General features: G+C 35.4%; 1 long non-coding RNA gene across 1 annotated transcript; it reads left to right on the top strand.

The window, feature by feature from the left end:
• The first annotated feature begins 6,462 nt into the window (after positions 1-6,462).
• LOC131065222 (uncharacterized) lies at positions 6,463-7,224 on the top strand. Its single transcript, XR_009111387.2, has 2 exons — positions 6,463-6,623; positions 6,948-7,224. It is a non-coding gene; the product is annotated as an uncharacterized LOC131065222 (long non-coding RNA).
• Positions 7,225-7,752: the final 528 nt, after the last annotated feature.

Here is a 7,752-nt window from a genome sequence, read left to right on the forward strand (position 1 = left end):
TAGAATTTTATCATCACTATCAAACACTTTCAAGTTAGTGTTATTATCAGGAATTGAAGGCCTAACTATGGACTTGACATATTGTTGTACCTTCTCCTTCTTTGTGTCATTGAGAATATCAAACTGTGCTCCAATGGTAGTAAGCCTATTTGCATGCTTGTTCAGGTTTCTAGGAATTGAAACCAAATTAAAAGCAATAAAATATTCAATAATATCCCATACTTTATTTCTATAAGGCTTTAATGTATCATTTTTAGTAACATTCAGGCATCTTACCTGATTAACGATTAGTTCATTATCCCCATATACCTTGAGACAACGTACTCCTTTATTCCTTGCTCATTCAAGACCCTGAATAAGACCTTTGTACTCTACAGTATTGTTGGAGCATGACAAGGAAAAATGAAAGGTTGAAAAGTAATTCTCACCTTGTGGGGATACAAGCATAGGACCCCCACCTACTCCATTGTTACTCCTAGAGCCATCAAAAACATGTCCGAAAGTTCACTCTGCTACTTGATGAGCTCACTTTCGCTTTTATCAAGGTTTGGGATCACTGAATCAGCTTCATACAAAACATAATTTCCCATTCTAGCATCTAAGATATAGTCATGTGGGTTGTTTACAATATTTTCTGTTATCCATTCATGTAACAACCGATTGGGGACAAACTCATCTTGCAAAACTTGAGTTGCAGCAAGCTCATTATCATTAAAGACAATACAATTTGCTTCTGCAGCTCTTGGGCTAGCATTAATTATACTTGGGTTATATGGTTCAATATGGTCCTTCGATAATTCTTCAGACTTAATAGTGACCTTGGTCCCATATCTAGTCCTAAATAGCATATGAGACCAATCTGCTGAAACATAGCCTCCTATCTTGGTAGTAAAATCTCTTGATAAGCACAAGGAAAAGAAAGGGGGTAAGTCAATTAAACACAAATATCTTGAGGTACTGAAAAATTGGGACATGCATGAAGTGTAAGGATTAATCCTTTGATAACACCTAATGTGTTAATAGCAGTCCCATCTAATTGGACAACTCGCTTCTCTAAAGGCTGGTGCTTTAATCCCAATTTGCCTGCAATCTACTTGGGCATTACGGAACTGCTAGCTCCACTATCCACCATACAATTATGAACTAATTTATCACCAATAATTAAGGATACATAAAATAGAGGTGGTTTTATATCCTTATCTACCTCTTTATTTGGTGATTTACTCTCTTGAAGATTATTGGTTAACACAGTCCTATCTTGACCTATTGGGGATTCATTGTACACTTTCAGGTTTTGTAAAGCCAACTGTAATGTGTCTTGTTTCCCCGAAATAGCTAAAGAATCCCACATAGACATAGATACATTCATCTTCTTTATATTTTCAACAATATTAAAAGGAATAACAAAACTTACCTTTTGATGAATTTTTACACCAGCATGGTCAGCTTGCACATGAGGCTGCTCTATAGTAGCTTGTTATATATTCCTTTGCAAAATGCGAGGTGTTTGTGATGTAGACGATTCTGCAGCTATTGTTTTCCCTTTGTCAGCTACTTGTTCAAACTCAGAAGCTCTCTTTTTTTCTCTAATGTTTGCAGCAATTGGAGAATCATTTGCATTTACTCCATAAAACTTCTCCCACTGCCAATTTAGCCAGAGTAGTGTCATGCATATGTTGTTCATGTTGATGTGAATCTCCATCATCAGGTACATTAGACTTTGCATTTGAATAACTTGAAACACTTGGTACCATTAGAGCTTGATTAATAACACCATTTGAACACGTGTCTTTGTCATGAGGCTGACCATAAGGAAAACACCACACATAATCAGTAGCAAGGTTATTTTGAATAGGTACTAGGTCCCTAACAACACTAATAGGTGTTGAATTGTATGCCTGAAAAGGCCTTGAATTCACATTCTGCCTTGGACCTTGATAATTTCCTTGGTAAAATGACCTATTGCCTTGATACTGTTGTTGGTATCCTTGAAAAGGCTGACTTTAAGCCTGATTCTGGTGTTGATAAGGAGGTCTGCTATAAGATTGTTGCTTTTCTATGTTCACCAACTTGTTACCAAAAGTTTGAAGTAGACTTTTGATCTCTTGTAGCTCTTGAGATGGGCTTGGAACAACAATTTTTTGAGTTACAACAATGTGAGCAACAACTGGTAATGCTGGAACAACAGGCAAAGGTGCAAAAGATGGAATTTGTAAAGGCATAGTCGGTTGAATGTCCAAAAAAATAGGCATTAGAGGTTCGGGAGAAATCTTTCCAACTTGTATTAAGTTGTTCTCTGCCTTGATGGCTATCTCATATGCATTAGGTAGTGAAACTCTTCCCATTGACTGAATCATCACTGGGATATCACTGTTAAGAGCCCTCAAATACTATAGAAAAGCATATTGAGGAGAAGGCCTAATAGTGGTAGGAATTTTGTCCCAAGTTTTCTGAAAGTGAAAATTAAAGTCAGCCATCTGCTCTTGAGGAGCCCTTTTGACAGTTCTAAGCTACTCAACAAGGGACAGATGATCAGAGTTATCTTTAAATTGTTTGTACAACTTCTCACTTAAATCATCCTAAGTTGCAATTGAACCAACTGTTAGGCCTCTAAACCATTGGAGAGCCTTCCCTTTGAATGAGGCAATAAGCAATCTCAGAGAAAGATTTTCCTTAGTAATATGATGTACTCCACACAAAGAAGCTATATCTCTGATATGTTTTATGGGAGTAGCTTGATCCTCCCCTGTGAAAACGGACAAGCTTTTCAAAGCAGCTACAAGAATAACATCATGTTGCATTAGATTTAATGGTCTGCCTCTATTAAATGGAACAAAAGGCTGATTTCTGGCCATTAGAGCTGCTGGTACTTGTAAGACATGAATTTGAACTATTGTAGAAAGTGCAGTGACTGTTTTAGAAACTACTGTGCAGTTACTCCACAATCAGGAGAAGTTCAATGAGCTTTATGTTGCCTTTTGGGTGGTATTCCCCTCCTCTTAGGTGAATGAAATGATTGCGGTCCAACATCAAGCGGTGTAGACTGTACTCTTCGTGATGGAGGAGTTCTTTTGGTTGTTCTTCCTTATCTCATGGGCAGTGACAACTGCAAATACTCAAACTCTTTGGAACTTGAACTTCTAGTTTCAATCCTTCTCATGTACGCACTGGTTTTGCTATTCTTTTACTGACAGAGTTGCCATATATGTAAAAATAAAACTCACACAGGTCTACAACTTGCTGGTAGCATATCAAATAAGCAAGAAATAAAACTAATCTGACTCGTTCGATTCGAACGGTTCTACCGGGCGTGCCAAAAATTGTTATCTCAAAGAAATGCACCCTATGTGAAGTTATAAAACTGAGCATTCTGGAAAAACATGGGATCACTCTAACGTTGTGGGTCACTTATAACTGGATTGAACCTCTAGATAAGGTTGGCTCCTAGCCCAATCATTACTCTAAAACTAATGATTTCTGAGGAAAAGGGAAGGAAGATAACTTGAAAAAGTAAAACCTTTTACTATAACTAAATGAAAAATGACTAAGTGATACACTGAACACTCAAGAAGCCAAAACACTCTGAATACTATGATGACAATAATGAACTAACTCACACAACTTATCTTAAACATGCACATGCATAAGTGCTTCACAAGAATATTTGAATGAAATTACCCAAGAAAGGAATGAAAACTTCAAAAAACTGAGCTCATATCACTTGCTTAAACACAACTTGTAACTTGCATATAACACTTTCACAGAGAAGGTATAAAACACCAAGACAAAATCATAAGGAAAGAAAATAAGCTTCACTAACAACTTGATCAAACACTTGAAATACACAGCTCTACAAGAAAATATGGCAACAAAACTGTCATAAGTCTCCAAGGTAGCTTTTGTAAATATCAAAACATATGAGTTACAAACAGCTCTACAAGAAAATATGGCAACAAAACTGTCATAAGTCTCCAAGGTAGCTTTTGTAAATATCAAAACATATGAGTTACAAAAATATGTCAAAACTAGACAAAGGACTGTCAAAAGACTAAGGCCCAAAATTTGCATAATCAAGAACTAACTAAAAAAGAGTCACAAACATGAGTATACCCTCTTCTGTCTCCCTCCAAAAAATCCATGAGAATAGGGATCTCCAACAAACTGGGGATGGATGTAACGATAACCCTCAAATCTTGCAAGTGAATCCATCTCCAAAAGTGATCAAAAAGGTTGAAATGGTCAAATTTGACCAAGTCCTCCATAAAGGCAAGATAAAAACAATCAAAGATGCTCTCAAAAGTTCTTTTAAAAGGTCAAAACAAACCCCCTAAATCTTTGGCATGTTCTTGCTAATTGAAACAACCGCCCCTATATCATTGGCAAACATTCCCTATATGCTTGGCATCTCTCATTAATTAAATATTCATCCTCTCTTTGACTTGAACAGTTGACAAAATATATTAAAAGAGTTTCAATATTTTGCCAAAATAACATTCCATCTCTTCTACTTTCACATACTATACGTTTCAATGTGGCACTTTTGTATTTAAACACAAGTAGCTGAGTGCATTATAATGTCAACACTTAGCCATTGCTTCACAAATGAAGAATATGCAAGAATTGATTAGGTCCTAAATAAAGCATAAATCACAACACCTAGCAAACAAGGTATTAATTGAAGAGTTTTATTTATAAAACCAAGGCAAAAATGCCTTCATTCGGTCATGATATTTTTAGGTATACAGACCCTAAAGCACATTCAACGGCCATCATTCATTGTTCAAACTTTGCATTTTCATCTTTCTGATATAGCTGTCAATGTTGAAGGCGAGGGTTTCTGGAAAGGTTTCGAGACCTTCAGTAGGTTGACGATGCATTCCCAAGAGAAATTTGGTAAGTTTCCTTGTATTCCTTGTATGAAATATGCCAGGCTGAGCTTTCATTTGGTTCTTTCACTATTATATATGTAGGGTATCGTATCATATAACTTTGATAGATGTTAATAGTTCTTACCTCAATGATTTTGTTGATTCCTCTTAGAATTCCTTGAACTGCTACTGCGAATGTGCATTTTCACCTATGTGTGACGACATTCTCTATGCCTTTTTGTGTAATTGATATATTCAGGCTAGGTGATTATATTAATGACTACTTATTCTTTTATTTGAACCTGACATACCCTCAAAATTGGGTCTACAACTTGACGTAAGTGAAGGGTTTTTATAGACGTTGTATCCTTAGTCATATATGAATGATGATCGTATCTTTTCCATTGACTGCTATTCACTCATACTCTTCATTATAAATGGCTATATTTTGAGCTTTGACAGGGACTTTCTCCTCCTTATTCCGTATTCACCAGTTTCACATTTTGTTGTGTCTACTATGACCATAACACTATGAATTGATCTTGGTGAATATTCTAAGGAAATCATTGTCATCATGCTGCTTGTTACTGTCTTCATAACTTGGCTACTAAGATAGTCGTTTGAGAATTTTGTATGAATGGAGTTTAACACAAGCTCTCTACCTATATACCTCTTAACCACTAGAGATGATAACTTGCTCTGAATCATGACAATCCACTATGATTTCATGACTGCATTGTTTTTTAAAATATATTGCTTCCATAATATGACCATGAAGTGTTGTTGTCGTGACAGTGGTAATATTGCATACTAATCACTACTCTTGTTCTGTTATACGTCTCCTTGACTGCACTTGGCGAATGATAACCACTGTTTTGATTTATAATTTCCATTGTATTTTGATAGTATCACCACCAATAATGACAAAAGAAACATGATCTTTATATGCACTGTTGCAATTAAAGACTATCCTTTTGGTGATCTTTGTGATTCGTCGTCTTAACTCGTACCTTTACAACATATCTACAGTCAACACTCATATTTTGAATACACTCAAAGTACTCATGCTTTTAAGGCTATCTTTTATGGTTGAATGTCTTTTCTGTTACTAATACACATTGGCCTTTTGATCTAGATATATAGTTTATTGACTTTGACAGTCAAATACCGTTGATATTTCATTATTTTGTAGTTGTCTTTTATAAGCATGAGACTGTATTCAATGCACTATTTATTTTGTATGCTAGGAGTCTTTGGGTATTTCAAATTTGTAGCCTTCTCAGATAACTGTTTACATAACTGTTGTAGCTGTTGTTTTGACTGTAACTGTCCTTTATGCTATTATCTTGTATTCTTTATCATTTTTACAATCTTCCTCTCATGTTTGATATCCAAAAAGGATAAACATTCACTACTCTTTATCGTGAATAGATATCTTGAATACTTTTTGACAGTGGTTTTCCCTTTGTGAAATTGACTATGAAATGTGTATGTTGACTGTACTGTTTTTTGAGGCTCATTTCTATATTCAAATATCTCTCTCTCTTTTATGTTCAAACATATTTTCTGATATAATACACTTTGACTGCCAGGCTCATATTATTTTCCAAAATGGACAATGTCAATGCGTCATAGGAATGTTCTACCTTGTTTTGACATTGGCCACCTTTTTCTCCTTTTAAGGAAAAGAAAAAAGGAGGTTATGTCAAAACAAGAATAAAACATTGAATGCCTCTGCAAGATAACATGTACTTGGTAATTTTTACTATCAATTAGTCATTGCACTGCTTGATTCCTATATGCGAGCATGTTGGGCTCAACCCTTGTGGGAGCCACAACATGCTGGAAATGAACATAATTATACCTATATCTGCACTTGACACAAACATGTTAAAAAAATATATGCCTATTTGAGGTATGCATGATGATTCTTTGTTTGATTTTGGATACTTAAAACATGCACTACATCTGATATACATAGGGATTAACATATGTATACATGGGAAAATATGCATGTACAAGATGTAGCCTTTCATTGTTAGAATTTCTGATTTAACTCATTTTTTTCACTCAATGCAGGAACATGACATCTAAAGACCAATGAGCTGGCAAATCGTATCAAGACAATTAGGAGCAGATCAAACCGACAGTACCAGTCATTTAGGCAATGATTAGTTACCTTCTCTACATGATTATTTTTTTCTTTGCACATTTGCTTATACGTGTATATGTCAGTTCTTATTTGTATCAGTTGAGGACAGTCAGTCTCACGGCTTGTTGTGTGAGACACATGTATTTTATTTAAGTCAATAAGAATTACAATTTTCAAAAAGATGGTAAAATATTTTATGTTTCATTCAGATGTATGAATGCAATGAATTTATATCTTTGTAATATTGTAAAGTTATTACATTTATATGACTAAATGTAAAATAGAAGGTTAAGTAGAATGTATCATTTTCTTTAAAACTTAGTGTCTCTACTTGATTGAGCCCGTAGGTAAAAATCTGGTAACAGTACTATGAGCCTTTGCGGTCTATTTTGGCTGAATTGATTGGAGGATTTATTTGTTTGGATGGAAGATCATGAATACTTTCAGTTGGTTGGGGTTGTATTTTGGAGAGGATGATGCAACATAGGACCCGATATGCCTGGGGTGTTTGTATGGTAGTTTATGAACGAGGCAGCTAGTTTATCGACTGAGGTGACATTGATTCCGATATGGTGTTGGGAACACATTGTTATGACACAGTCTATTCATAATCGAGTGCGGGGTGATGGTCATCCCTACATATATGTATATCATAGTATTGTCACCCAACGTAAGTTACGTTGGGTAAGCTAGACTACTGGAGGTATGTGTTGGACACCATGGATATCATGA

The sequence above is a fragment of the Cryptomeria japonica genome, chromosome 2 (genome assembly GCF_030272615.1).
Source record: "Cryptomeria japonica chromosome 2, Sugi_1.0, whole genome shotgun sequence".
In the NCBI taxonomy this organism is placed as follows: domain Eukaryota; kingdom Viridiplantae; phylum Streptophyta; class Pinopsida; order Cupressales; family Cupressaceae; genus Cryptomeria; species Cryptomeria japonica.